This window comes from Pongo pygmaeus, chromosome 7 (assembly GCF_028885625.2).
Source record: "Pongo pygmaeus isolate AG05252 chromosome 7, NHGRI_mPonPyg2-v2.0_pri, whole genome shotgun sequence".
NCBI classification, from domain to species: domain Eukaryota; kingdom Metazoa; phylum Chordata; class Mammalia; order Primates; family Hominidae; genus Pongo; species Pongo pygmaeus.
In genome coordinates, this window is record NC_072380.2 from 33,641,678 (window position 1) to 33,656,690 (window position 15,013).

Here is a 15,013-nt window from a genome sequence, read left to right on the forward strand (position 1 = left end):
GATCATTTGAGGTCAGGAGTTTGAGACCAGTCTGGCCAACATGGCAAAACCCTGTCTCTACTAAAAATACCAAAATTAGTCAGGCATGGTGGCATGCACCCGTACTCACAGCTACTCAGGAGGCTGCAGCAGGAGAATCACTTGAACCTGGGAGGTGGAGGTTGCAGTGAGTAGCCTGGGTAACAGAGAAAGGAAAGGAAAAGAAAGGAAGGGGAGGGGAGGGGAGGGAAGGGGAGGGGAGGGGAGAAGGGAGGGGAGGGGAGAAGGGAGGGAAGCAGGGGAGAGAGGAGGGGAGGGAGTGGAGGGCAGGGGAGGGGAGAAGGGAAGGGAGGGGAGGGGAAGGGAACCAGAGTGGTGAATTGACTTACTCATGGCCACATAGCCCATCAGGGGAGAGTGACAAATCTACAACCAGATCCCAAATCTAAAATTCTGCTTCCATTTAACGCTCTCTGCCATCAGAAGACTGAATTCCAAGATTTTTATATGGAGTCATTCTCTTCTATCTAAGCTTCAAAGGAGTTTAGAAATGGAATAAAAGTTACCAGGACTATCCACCCACTCCCATAAAATTTGGGAAGAAAATAAAAGATTCAGGCTTTAATCAAAAATGGATAATGATCACGTGGCCCCCAATGCCCACTAAGGAAACCAACTTTTGCCACAGCATAAGGAATTCTGAATATGATTTATTTGTCTTTTACAGCAAATGAATAAAGCAGTGGGCTGCTGGAGCAATATTATTCTTTGGAAGTTTCCAAATAAAATTTTCATCTATCTGAAATGAATGATCTTTTCAAAAAAGTTGTAAAAATGAACTAAATGAGGGCCAGGTACAGTGGCTCATACCTTTAATCACAGTACTCTGGGAGGCCAAGGCAGGAGGATGGCTTGTGCCCAGGAGTTTGACACCAGCCTGGGCAACATAGTGAAACCCTGTCTGCACAGAAAATTTTACAAATTAGCTGGGCATGGGGGTGTGCATCTATAGTCCCAGCTACTCAGGAGGCTGAAGTGGGAGGATTGTTTGAGCCCAGGAGGTCAAGGCTGCAGTAAGCCGTGATTGCACCACTGCACTCTAGTGTAGGCAACAGAGCAAGATCCTACCTCAAAAAAAAAGAAAAGGTAAAAAAAAAAAAAAAATGCCCCCATAGAATGCCCTTTATCCCTGTGATAGTCTATGAACTTCAATGTCCTGGGCAAATGGCACTGTGGAGCTCCGAGTGGAGGAAGGGTCAACTTTCTAGAGGAAGGGCAGTGCTGCTGCACAGTACTTCACAGATCTGAGTCTAAGTCAGACCTACATCATGCCCCTGGCATACAGAGTTAAAGATATAATTAGATACAATTAGACCTATAAAAATAATATAGAATCCTAGTTAAAAACTGTAGTCTTAAAGGTGTGCTCCCAGGCGGGCGCAGTGGCTCACACCTGTAATCCCAGCACTTTGGGAGGCCGAAGCGGGTGGATCACTTAAGGTGAGGAGTTGAAGACCAGCCTAGCCAAGATGGTGAAACCCCGTCTCTACTAAAAATACAAAAATTAGCTGGGCGCGGTGGCAGGCGCCTGTAATCCCAGCTACTCGGGAGGCTGAGGCCAGAGAATCACTTGAACCTGGGAGGCGGAGGTTGCAGTGAGCCGAAATCGTGCCACTGCACTGGGCGACAAAGCCAGACTCCGTCTCAAAAAAAAAAAAAAAAAGGTGGGCTCCCCTCTCATGAGTTTACCTTGATTTACTTTTCTTTTGAGACAGGGTCTTGCTCTGTCAACCAGGCTGAAGTGCAGTAGTGCGATCATGGCTCACTGTAGCCTCCAACTCCCAGGCTCAAGCAATCCTCCCACCTCAGCCTCCCGAGTAGCTGGGACTAATGGCATGTGCCACCACACCCAGCTAATTTTTGTTTGTTTGTTTGTTTGTAGAGACGAGGTCTCACCATATTGTCCAGGCTGGTCTTGGACTCGTGGGCTCAAGTGATCCTCCTGCCTTGGCCTCCCAAAGTGCTGGGATTACAGGTGTGAGCCACCGTGCCCAGCCTTACTTTTAAATCCAGGATTTTTTTTTTCCTTCAATCACAAAGTAACACTTGGACTCAGAAATCACCAAAAGTGCATTTTTCTTCTTTCATCCATGAAATTCCCAAAACCCAGTGACTAAGAGAAGGTCTCAAGTCTGCCTGCCAGGATTCAAATCCCAATTCCCCAGCTGGCTTAACCTCACCTCTCCGTAACTCACTTTCCAAAAGTAGATCCTCATGAGGCCTAATCAGAGTTGTGAGAATTTTATGAGCTATGATTGGTAAAACACTTATTTCAGACCCTGACACATAATAAATATCCAATAAATGTTTGTTATCCTTATATTTAAATATTATTCGAATTTATTATCCCTTTAGGTGGAAAATGAAGCATATAAAATAGATTGCTACCCCATCAACTGGAAGGTTAAAAGGAAAAATGCTCACTTTGCCAAAGAAAAGGAGATTGCTAATATTTGTTGAGTAACCTATCATGGGCAAGGCCTTTCCTAAGTACTTAGCACACAGGCAGGCGCTCATTCAATCCTCCCAACAACTCCACTCTCATTTTCAAATATAAGACAACTGAATCTGAATGAAGTAAAGTAACTTGCCCAAGACTCTAACTTTGACAAGTATTATGATCTGAAGTGCACACATTCCTTTATATATTTTAGCATTAATACTATAAAATTCCTTGGCTGCACACAGCGGCTCATGCAGGTAATCCCAACAGCTTAGGAGGCCATGGTGGGAGGACCAGCCTAGGCAACACAGTAAGACCCCCATCTCTACAAAAAATAAATTAGCCAGGCATGGTGGTGAGTGTCTGTAGTCCTAGCTACTTGGGAGGCTGAGGCAGGAGGATTGCTTCAGCCCAGGAGATTGAGGCTGCAGTGAGCAGTGATTGCGCCACTGCACTTAGCTTAGGTGACAGAGCCAGGCCTGGTCTCAAAAAATAAAAAATAATTTTAAAAAAAGAAATACTGTAAAATTACCACCAGACAATACCAACACTCACAGGTTACCTGCCTAAACCACAGAAAACATATGTAGTACAGTTGTCAGCTGGTATATCAGAGAAAAAAGGAATAAAAATCTATAAGAACCTGTAAAGTACCTTTGCTCCTACTTAGTAGATGCTTGTAGCTATTAACTACATACAATATGGAGCTAGCACTTTGGGTCCCAATCCTGGTTCTATCACTTAATATAAATTTAGACAAGTTACTGAATCTTTCTAAGCCTCAGCTTCTTCATAGTAAATAATAAATGTTAACTAGCACTATTTCTTTCCCTTGCATAACATAAAGATTACCAAATTTTTATTTAATGTGCAGAAACAATTTATTACAGTTATCATTAATGTAACCCAGATTACATTTACAGTAGTAAAATAATATCACCTACTTAAATGGGAATAAACCTATATTGTTTTCAAAAAATGTTTAGATATATCACTCTACTCAATCTTATTTATAACCACTTTGAAAAATAGGCAAGGTAGGTATTATTATTCCCAGTTCCCAAGGAAGCTGAACCTCCTCAAGTTTTAAGAGATTTGCCCAAGATCATATATATATATATATATACACACATATATACACACACACTCACACATATTCATACACACACACATATACATATATATATAGAGAGAGAGAGAGTTGTTATTGTTGTTGTTGTTGCTGCTTTTGTTGTTGTTTTGAGACAGGGTCTCGCTCTGTTGCCCAGGCTGGAGTGCAGTGGTGTGATCTCAGCTCACTGCAACCTCCACCTCCCGGGTTCAAGTGATTCTCCTGCCTCATCCTCCCAAGTAGCTGGGACTACAAGTGCGTGCCACCACACACAGCTAATTTTTCTATTTGTAGTAGAGACAGGGTTTCACCATGTTGGCCAGGCTGGTCTCGAACTGCTGAATTATCTTGAACACCTCAAATGATCCACCTGCCTCGGCCTCCCAAAGTGCTAGGATTACAGGTGTGAGCCACCACACCTGGCCACAAGATCATATTTTTTAAAGACAGAAGTGAGTCTAGATATCAGCTCACTCGACTCAAAGATGTGTGGAAAGCAAACAAATGAAGGAACGTAGTGACAGCTTGTGAAAAGTACAAAAAGAATCAGGAATAAAGGAAAACAAAAGATACAATTTGAGGACAGAGTTTGGGATATTTTTACAGCTACTGCATAGCTCAGGTCTATCATAGGACCTTTTTGGGACCTTCGCATAGCTTTATGAACTATGACAGAAGAATTTAAGATTATGAATTCCCTTATATTTAAAGAATCTCAACCTAGGCTATCTTCCCAAAGCCAGAAGTGTAGTAGGTCTCAGGGGCCAACCTATGGTTAAATAACTACCACTAAAGAACAGAGCCAGCCAGGTGCAGTGGCTCTGGGGGGCTGAGGCAGGAAGATCCCTTGAGCCCAGGGGTTCAAGACCAACCTGGGCAACAAAGCAAGACTCTGTCTCTACAAAAAAATTTTTTTTAAATTTAAAAATTAGCTGGACATGGTGGTGCATGTCTGTAGTCCCAGCTACCTGGGAGGCTAAAGCAGGAGAATCACTTGAGCCCAGGAGTTCGAGGCTGCACTGAGCCATGATTATGCCACTGTACTCCAGCCTGGGTGGCAGAGTGAGACACTGTCTCAAAAAAGAAAACAAAAGAAAGAAAGGAAAGGGAAAGGGGAAGGGAAGGGAAAAAGGAAGGGGAGAGAAAAGAAGGGCAGGGCAGGGAAGGGAAAAGAAGGGCAGGGCAGGGCAGGGCAGGGCCCAGCCAGGGTAGATAGTAGTATTTTGACTTAGAGCATGCAACCATTATCCAGGCCTCAGGGTACATTTATAACAATAACAGTCAATTTAATACTGTATATGGTATTAGTTACCCAGAAGCCTGACATCAAGTCAGCGGTCCTCCAACTGGTGGGACAGACAGACTTGCAGAGAGCACTATGAAGGACAGCAGGCTCCAATTCAATAGAATAGACCAAAAGAGAACAGTAAGGGAGAAAGGGACACTGGCAGCCATGTCAATCAAGACTGGTGACTAGTCCGGGCACAGTGGCTCACACCTGTAATCCCAGCACTTTGGGAGGCTGAGGTGGGTGGATCACCTGAGGTCAGGAGTTCGAGACCAGCCCGACCAATATGATGAAACCCTGTCTTTACTAAAAATACAAAAATTAGCCGGGTATGGTGGCAGGCTGCTGTAATCCCAGCTACTTGGGAGGCTGAGGCAGGAAGGACTGCTTGAACCCAGGAGGCGGAGGTTGCAGTGAGCTGAGATCGCACCACTGCACTCCAGCCTGGGCTACAGAGCGAGACTCTGTCTCAAAAAAAACACACAAAAATTAGCCAGGCATGGTGGCATGCACCTGTAGTCCCAGCTACTCGGGAGGCTGAGGCAGGAGAATTACTTGATCCCGGGAGGTGGAGTTTGCAGTGAACCGAAATCACGCCACTGCACTCCAGCCTGGGTGACACAGCGAGACTCAGTCTCACAAAAAAAAAAAAAAAAAAAAAAAAAAAAAAAAAAAAACCACTAGTGATTAGTCAAGGTGTGGCCAGAGCACATTTCTATTACAGAACTGAAGGCGATGCCATTCTTAAATTCCAGACACATACTGAAGCACTTAAATTATGAGATTCCAAGACAAATGCTCTCATCTCATCATTGCCTACAGGATGAATCTCAGAGTTCTGCAAGAGGGTGCCCTGGAATACTCCTTCCTGGGACAGAACAATATGTATATTCAGACAACCATGGCAGGTACCATCTGAAATGGACTCTCACTCACCAATCCTCTTACCCCTAGGAGCTGAGCTTCTAAAGTGCACTGCACGGCTGGCGTGCACCACCAGGGTTAACCATCTGCTGCACAGAGTGGGGTTTGGAGCTGAGTATGACTACCTCATACTCTTGCACGAGCTACGCCATCAAAACCAGCAACACTTTCATCCTAAAATAATTCCAAATTTTCAACCGTATTTTGAATTAAGATGGACAGAAGAGAGACTGAATATCTTACAGGTAATTAGCAGCTTGAGGGTGCCAGCTTCAAATTTTGGCCATTCAGGGCCAGTTGAAGGTATAAGAGTCTCAGAAATGGAACCAAGGGATGATTTCTTTCCTGCATGTCTGACTGTAAAATGAGAAACCAACCTTAGGTGACACTCTGAGCTTTTGGAACCTGGTAGTTTGTGAGGCTGGGTGCGGTGGCTCATGCCTGTAATCCCAGCACTGTGGGAGGCCAAGGCGGGTGGATCACCTAAGGTCAGGAGTTTGAGACCAGGCTAGACAACACAGTGAAACTTCATCTCTACTAAAAATGCAAAAATCAGCCAGGTGTAGTGCCAGTCACCTGTAATCCCAGCTACTGGGGAGACTGAGGCAGGAGAATCCCTTGAACCTGGGAGGCAGAGGATGCAGTGAGCTGAGATTGCACCACTGTACTCCAGCCTGGACGACAGAATGAGACTGTGTCTCAAAAAAAAAAGAAGAAGAAGAAGAAGAAGAACCTGGTAGTTCGTGTGCCTCTCCTCCTCCTATCTCTCCCTACTTGCAGGAGTGGCGAGGCAGAAGGCAGGGAGCTCTGGGAAGACTCCTTTGCCCATTTCTGCTAATTGGGGAGTCAACTGGGTTAATGAGCTAGAGGTAATACCACGGAGAGTTTTTAGAAGAAATGTATCTAATTATCAAATTTAAACCATTCACACTAAAGTGCAATGTATCAAATAGGTTTGACTCTCCCAAGGTGTTTTCACTTGATAACATATAAATCTCCTAACGTCCCTTAAATGGTGACTGTCCTGGGAAAGACACGTGATAGGCTGAGGAGATGCCTAAAGGCCTTTGGACAACTCTTCAGGCACTTTTAAGTACCTCCTTTCAACTAGACCTCAATACTCCTCATTCATTTCTGCCTGATTACTCCAAAGGGCCCAACAACTGGTGTTCTTCCCAGGGGTGACCCTTTTGCATTCTTCATGCAGCCATAAAGAGATGTCCCTAGAGTGTTGATTGGATATCTCTCCTGATTAAAATCCTTCAATGGCTGCCCAAAGACCTCCAGATAAAAATAAAACTGTTAGCTTAGAAAACAGGGAGCTCTGGGAAGACTCCTTTGCCCATTTCTGTTCTGGTAATTGGGAGTCAACTGGGTTAATAAGCTAGAGGTAATACCATGGAAAGTTTTTAGAAGAAATGTATCTAATTATCAAATTTAAAGTATTCACAGTAAAGTGCCATTTATCAATGTGAGGCCGGATGCAGTAGTGCATGCCTGTAATCCCAGCATTTTGGGAGGCCAAGGAGGGTGGATTTCTTGAGGCCAGGAGTTGGAGACAAGCCTGGCCAACATGGCAAAACCCCGTCTCTACTAAAAATACAAAAATTAGCTGGGTGTGGTGGTGCATGCCTATAGTCCCAGCTACTGGGGAGGCTGAGGCAGGAGAATGGTATGAACCCAGGAGGCAGAGTTTGCAATGAGCCGAGATCGCGCCACTGCACTCCAGCCTGGGCTACAGAGCAAGACTCTCTCAAAAAAAACAAAAACAAAAACAAAAACAAAAATTTGTGCTAATGTGTTCCTCACTCATTTTCAGTGAACTTCATATTTTGCTGAGCATTTATTTTTATATAAAGCATGCTTTGGATTGTAGATTTCTATGTGGGAAAGTCATCCTCTTCGTACTACACAAATTTCAGGAGAGACCAACAGAGAACAGTAAGGGAGAAAGGCACACTGGCAGTCATGTGAATCAAGACTGGTGATTAATGGGGAAAGAGAAGGTGTAGCCAGAACACCTCTGCACTTCTATTGCAGAAATGAAGTCAATGTCATTCCTCAATCCTTAAATTCCAGACATATACTAAAGTGCTTAAATTACGCAGTGTTAATAATACAACCTCACAAGAATGAGTATTCAGTGGATCTATTCGATGTAGAAACTAAAAACAAATCCAAAAGACAGAGAGCCAGATAAACAGACAGACTGATACAATGCCTCAATTAGAAACACAGATTTTTTACTTTTTTTTTTTTTTTTTTTGAGATGTAGTCTCACTCTGTCGCCAGGCTGGAGTGTACTGGCGCTCACCACAATCTCCACCTCCCAGGTTCAGGCGATTCTCCTGCCTCAGCCTCCCAAGTAGCTGGGATTACAGGTGTGCACCACCACACCCAGCTAATTTTGTATTTTTAGTAGATATAGGGTTTCATGATGTTGGTCAGAATAGTCTTGACCTCCTGACCTCGTGATCCACCTGCCTCAGCCTCCCAAAGTGCTAGGATTACAGGTGTGAGCCATGGTGCCCGGCAAGAAGCACAGATTTTTTAAATGGAAAGCTTGGTGTCGTGGCTCATGCCTGTAATCTCAGCACTTTGAGACGCCGAGGTGGGTGGATCACTTGAGCCCAGGAGTTCAAGACCAGCCTAGGCAACACAGCAAGAACCCATCCCCACAAAAAAAAAAAAAAAAAAAAAAAAAAAAAAAACAGTTAGTTGGGCATGCTGGTGTGCACCTGCAGTAGTAGTCCCAGCTACCAGAAGGCTGAGCAGGAGGATCCCTTGAGCCCTGGAGGTCAAGGCTGCAGTGAGCTGTGATCGTGCCACTGCACTCCAGCCTGGGTAGCAGAGCTAGACCCCGTCTCAAAAATAAATAAAAATTAAAAGTGGGGTGGCAGCACAAGACTATTAAGTTTATGTGTCACAGTAAGAACTAAGTCAATTCTTCAAGAGCAGGGATTCTTTTTCATCTTTGTTTTTCCTATGAGGTGTTATTAGTAACTATTAGTAACTATTCTTCCTCCAAGTAGGGCTTATAGGTTACTTTGTGGCAATTTCCCACCCTACAGGATACCCGAATTAAAATCCTTCATCTCTAGAAAAAAATATAAATTAATACATATTGAATAACTGCAGACTAGAAAAAACAAATAAAATCCCTGATCTGCTTTTATCATTTATATAATCATGAACGAGGAGCTGGTTCAGTAACACTGACAAAATGTAGCTAATATTTCACATGACTAAAGACAAATCCCTGAGGATCTTGAGGTTCCATCCCAAAACTAAGCTCTCTCATCCCATAAATTATATCCAGGAGTAAAAACTCTCCATAAAAGATTAATCAAGAGACAGTAATCCAGACAACTTGAGTCATCACAAAGTAAGATTTCCGGAAATATATTTTTTTAATTGTATATAACAGGTTTGGGATTACTTTATCTTCATTTTCCTTGTGGGTAATTCTGTATAATCTTTTGAAAACTCTAATTTCATTATCAAAGAAAAAAATCTGAAAGACATTTTAAGATAAACTTAACTTTTAAAAAATTTTCAAAAACCCATGTTCAGAAACACTGTAACAAATGTTCATTGTAGAATGCTGGTAATTGAATTAGATATTGAATATCTACCTGAAATTAACTCTTTACATTCCGAAGTTGGTTTTTTTGTTTTTGTTTTGTTGTTGTTGTTGTTGTTGTTGTTTTGTTTTGAGACGGAGTCTTGCTCTGTTGCCCAGGCTGGAGTGCAGTGGCACAATCTTGGCTCACTGCAACTTCCTCCTTCCAAGTTCAAGTGATTCTTCTGTCTCAGCCTCCCAAGTAGCTGGAACTACACGCACACGCCACCACATGCGCCCAGCTAATTTTTGTATTTTTAGTAGAGACGGGGTTTCACCATATTGGCCAGGCTGGTCTCGAACTCCTGATCTCGTGATCCGCCCTCCTCGGTCTCTCAAAGTTCTGGGATTACAGGCATGAGCCACCGCGCCCGGCCGGCCTACATTCCAAAGTTTAAAGCATTTAAATATGGGTTGGAAATGTCTGCCTACTGAACGACATTTGTACATATATAAATAACATTGTTTTTCCAAACTATATTTTTTTACTTCCCGAATTTAACCATAGTTTGGAATTTTTCAAAAATATTGTTTGTAAGATAAAACTTGAAAACTTACTTTTTTTTCTTATTGTAAAAGACAAGCAATAACAACACAGTAAGAATTGAGATCGTGTTTTTAATTCACTGTTACACACTGCCATCTAGCAGGAAGCGAGCAAGAGTTATTACAGCAATTTCAAAATTGGAACAGACCTGAATGATCACCTGAGGCTACCCAATCGCCTCTGGCTTCTCCTTACTCAGAAGAAAGTTTTAAAATGGAGACTATGGTGCTGCTAGATTGGAGGCAGTGAAACTTCAGCGTTCAAAGAGCTGAGCTGCTTATTCAATGAGAGAAAGGCCTCCATTTGAGACTACGGTAGACCAGGGAGAAACCCTGCCCTAATTGTAGTGTGACGTTACTAACAAGCCCCAGATTGGTCGTGAGTTTACTGGGTGTCTCATTGGAAAGAAGGATGTACGAAGGGAATAAAGTCCTGAAAGCCAACTTGCCTTATTCAAAACTGTGGCCAGCCAGAGCTGGATGCATTCCACAAACTAAATTAACAATCCAAGTCATTTCATGCATAAAACACTCTAACCAACTATTACTGCAGGGAGCTGCAGCAGGGAGCACGGGGGCAGGCTGTTGGGGCTGTGGTGTTAGAAAAAGTCATTTTGTGTGACATTTGCTTTATTTTGAAGAATTATTAAAAGATCCCCAGAAAATGTCATAAAATCACAGCAAGATTATTTCTATAGTTTACAAAAAATGAGCTCTGTTGTGAGGGTACTAATCGGTGCAAAATACCTAACACATGGCTTGCAAATGGGATAACCCAGGCCTGCGGTTGCCGGTGCTTTCCTGGGGCATTTTCTCCATTAAATACACCGTATTCTCTGCAACTAGAAAGTCACAGTTGCTAAGACTTCAACACAACATTCCTGCAACAAGTGATTCTCTGGGAAGACCTGGGGGAGAACAAAGCAATTCACGCCCCGCAAAGGCAGATCAGGTTCTGGAATGGACGGCCGCGGGCCTGGGGAGGAGGCCGATCGGGGCAGGCGGGGAGGCGCCGGGACCCCGCCCTCCTCCTGCGTGCTCCAGCGTAGGCTCCGGCCCGGCATCCGCCTCCCGCCTGGTGGATCAGGCTTCAATCTCAGGCAGTGGCTCTGCCTATGCGCCACTAAGTCTCCAAAACAGACTTGGATTATTTTGCACACACCATTCCGTCTCTTACACGCACCCACTGCTCGGCACAGTGAGGGAGTTTCCTTAGGCTGTGACTCCCGGAGGTAGTGTCCCAGCTTCCGTGGGATCAGAAAAGCGTCTTTCCGTGTCTCAGCATCAAGCCCTTACCCCCACCAAGCGACCGCAGAGGCCAGATGAGATGCGGCGCTCGTACTCACCTCGCGCGGAGCAGGGTTCGCCCAGCGGACCGCAGCGCAGCTTCCTTTCTCCCTAAGAGCCCCAGCCTGGGCTCCGGGAAGACCCGGAGAGCCGATCAGGAGCGGCGGAGGCGGCCGCGGGGGCGAGCTCGGGGCGCGTTCCGGCGGAGCCAGCCTGGATCCGGGTTTTCACTCGTGCCCTGTTCACAAGCTCGTGGGACCCAGGTTCTAAGAACACTGGGCCGCCCCCTGCTGATGATCCTGGTTCGCAGTCCGCCTGAGGCCACGGCCCTATGGAAAGTTCTCGGGAAGGCTGCGGGGGCCCTCTTCTTCAAGACACGGGAAACTTTCTGCTTCTCCAACTGGACTAGGACTGGAGCGCATTCAAAGTCACCTATTGAGGCCAGGCGTGGCAGCGGCTCACACCTGTAATCCCAGCACTTTGGGAGGCCAAGGCGGGCGGGTCGCTTCAGCCCAGGAGTTCGATACCAGCCTGAGCCACATAGCGGGACCCTGTCGCTACAAAAAATACAAAAATTAGCCGAGTGTGGTGGCCCGTGCCTGTAGTCCCACCTACTGCGAGGCTGAGGTGGGAGGATCTCTTGAGTCCAGGAGGTAGAGGCTGCAGTTAACCGAGATCAAGCCACTGCGCTCCAGCCTGGGCAACAGAGCAAGACTGTCTACAAAAACAAATAAAATAAATTTTTTAAAAAAGGTCAAAGTCATTTATTCAAGAAAAAATTGTACTGGTTGCTATGGTGTGAATGTTTGTACCCTGCCCCAAATTCATATGTGAATTTCGTGCCTTTATAGTCTTTATAAATTTACAAATGTACTGTGTCTTTATGAAAGAGACCAGAGAGAGCTTCTGCCATGTGAGGACACAGAGGGTCCCTTGTATGAGGCACAGACGCTAACAGATGAGGAATCTGCCAGTGTGTTGATCTTGGACTTCCCAGCATCCAGACTGGGAGCAGTGGAGTTCTGTTGTTTATGCATTACCCAAACTAAGGTGTGTTGTGATAGTAGCCCAAACGGACTAGACACTGGTAAAGGAAAGCTAATTGACTTCAAGCTACTGAGTTCCAAATCCAAAAACTCTAAATTATTGTGCCCTAGTCTAGGAGGTAATAAACCTAAGGAGGTAATTCAGCACTTTGGGAGGGCTGGGTCTAGCGCAAGGCAAATGAGGCACTTAGGGCTCAAAATCTGAGGAGGCGCTGACTCTGGGTGTCCTGCAGTCCTGGGTGCACTGCAGAAGCCTGAGAGTGATTTGCTGTTTCAGGCGTGCCTCCCCCTGGTCCCAACCCTGTGGAGCTCCAGTGCCAAGCAACTCAACTTTTCTATAAAAACAGGTTGATAATAATGGTGTTCATGTCTAAAAAACATCAAACACACAGAAAAGATTGATAAATTAGATATGATTAAAAGTAAGAAACTCTATTCATCAAAAGACACCATTAAGAAAATAAGAAATGGGTGCAGTGGCTCACACCTATAATCTCAGCACTTTGGTAGGCTGAGGTGGGAAGATCACTCAAGCCCAGGAGTTGGAGACCAGCCTGGACAACACAGGGAGACCCCATCTCTAAGAAAAATTTTTAAAAATTAGCCAGGTGGGGTGGTGCACGCCTGTGGTTTCTGCTACTCAGGAGGCTGAGGTGGGAGGATTGCTTGAGCCTGGGAGGTCAAGGCTGCAGTGAGTCAGGATTGTGTCACTGCACTCCAGCCTGGGCAACAGGGTTAGATCCCGTCTCAAGAAAGAAAAAGAATGAAAAATGATCTACAGAATGAGAGAAGGTATTTTTGATATATTTTATCTAACAATAAATTTAGAATATAACAAGAACTCCTAAAAGCAATAAGAAAGAAAAGCAATCAATAAGTACAGCACTTCAACGAAGAGGAATCCAAATAGCCAGGCAGTATGTGAAAAAGATGCTTAATGTTTTCAGTCATTAAAGAAATGCAAATGAACACGATGATGATATATACTACACATCCACTAAAATGGCTACAGGTTTTAAAACTGACAACACAAGGACAAAGCCATGAAGCACATAGAACTATTATGCACTATTGTTGGGGGTGCAGTTGTGACAGCCACTTTAGAAAATCGTCTATTCATGTTTACTAGAGCTGAATATACAAGTTGTGACCCAGAAATTCCTAGGTATAGGCCTAATACACATACCTATATATGAACATCAAAAGGCATGTATACTGGGCCATAAAACACACCTCGGCAGGGCACGGTCGCTTACGCCTGTAATCTGAGCATTTTGGGAGGCCAAGGAGGGCGGATCACCTGAGGTTGGGAGTGTGAGACCAGCCTGACCAACATAGAGAAACCCTGTCTCTACTAAAAATACAAAAAAGTTAGCCAGGCGTGCTGGCAGGCGCCTGTAATCCCAGCTACTCAGGAGGCTGAGGCAGGAGAATCACTTGAACCTGGGAGGCGGAGGTTGCAGTGAGCCAAGATAGCGCCATTGCACTCCAGCCTGGGCAACAAGAGCGAAACTCGATTAAAAAAAAAAAAAAAAAAAAAAACCACACACACACCTCAACAAATTTCAAAGAATGGACATCATACAAAGCACGCTATCAGACCACAAAGGAATTAAACCAGAAACCAGTAACTGAACGATAATTAGAAAATCTCCAGATACATGGAGATAAAAACAACACATTTCTATATAGCACATAGATCAAAGAAGAAAACTTGGCCAGGTGTGGTGGCTCACGCCTGTAATTCCAGCACTTTGGGAGGCCAATGTGGGTGGATCACCTGAGGTCAGGAGTTTGAGACCAGCCTGATCAACATGGCGAAACCCTGACTCTACTAAAAATACAAAAATTAGCCAGGTGTGATGGCAGGCACCCACAATCCCAGCTACTCGGGAGGCTGAGGCAAGAGAATCACTTGATCCCGGGATGTGGAGGCTGCAGTGAGCAGAGATCACTGCCACTGCACTCCAGTCTGGGTGACAGAGTGAGACTCCAAAAAAAAAAAAAAAAGAAAGGAAGGAAAGAAGGAAGGAAGGAAGGAAAGAAAGAAAGAAAGAAAAAGAAAGAAAGAGAGAGAGAGAAAGAAAGAAAAAAAGAAAGAAAGAGAAAGAAAATTAAAATTCAAGGTTGGCTATGTAACTTGTGTTGGCCACAGAATGTAGCAGAAGTGACAGGATGCCATTTCTGGGTCCAGGCCTTAAGTGGCCTTGCATACTTCCATTTATTTTCTTGCCACTCTGTGCAACTGCCATGAAACCAACTTCAGAATAGCCTTCTGGACCATGAGGGATAATGGCTCAGTCACCCCTGTTGCCCCAGTCAATTGCTACCCAACTCTAAGATATGTGAGTGAGGCCATCCTAGACTAATCAGCCTCGAGCCAGTCCACCAGATGACTGCAGATACATGAGCAAGCCCAGGTCAGCAGACTACCCACCTGACTCACAGAAACACAAACATTAATAAATGCTTACTGTTTACGCCACTGAGTTTCAGAGGCATGTGTTATGCAGCAATAGCTAACTGATACAGAAATTGGCATCTATGACTGGATGCAGTGACTCATGCCTGTAATCCCAGCACTTTGGGAGGCTGAGGTGAGCAGATCACGAGGTAAGGAGATGGAGACCATCCTGGCCAACATGGTGAAACCCCATCTCTACTAAAAATACAAAAATTAGCTGGGTGTGGTGGTGCGCGCCTGTAA

General features: G+C 44.6%; 1 protein-coding gene across 15 annotated transcripts in view; it reads right to left on the reverse strand.

The window, feature by feature from the left end:
* The window catches only part of FUT10 (fucosyltransferase 10), a 115,135-nt gene extending 103,307 nt beyond the window's left edge, over positions 1–11,828 (reverse strand). For 6 of the 15 annotated variants that reach the window (XR_010127166.1, XR_010127165.1, XM_063668616.1 and 3 more), the window contains exon 1: positions 11,320–11,507. The gene's annotated coding sequence lies outside the window, so the exon portion shown is untranslated. Of the gene's footprint in view, positions 1–109; positions 171–9,440; positions 9,808–11,319 lie in introns of those variants that run through there. The other 9 variants (XR_010127169.1, XR_010127168.1, XM_063668620.1 and 6 more) reach the window with 6 other exon arrangements.
* Positions 11,829–15,013: the final 3,185 nt, after the last annotated feature.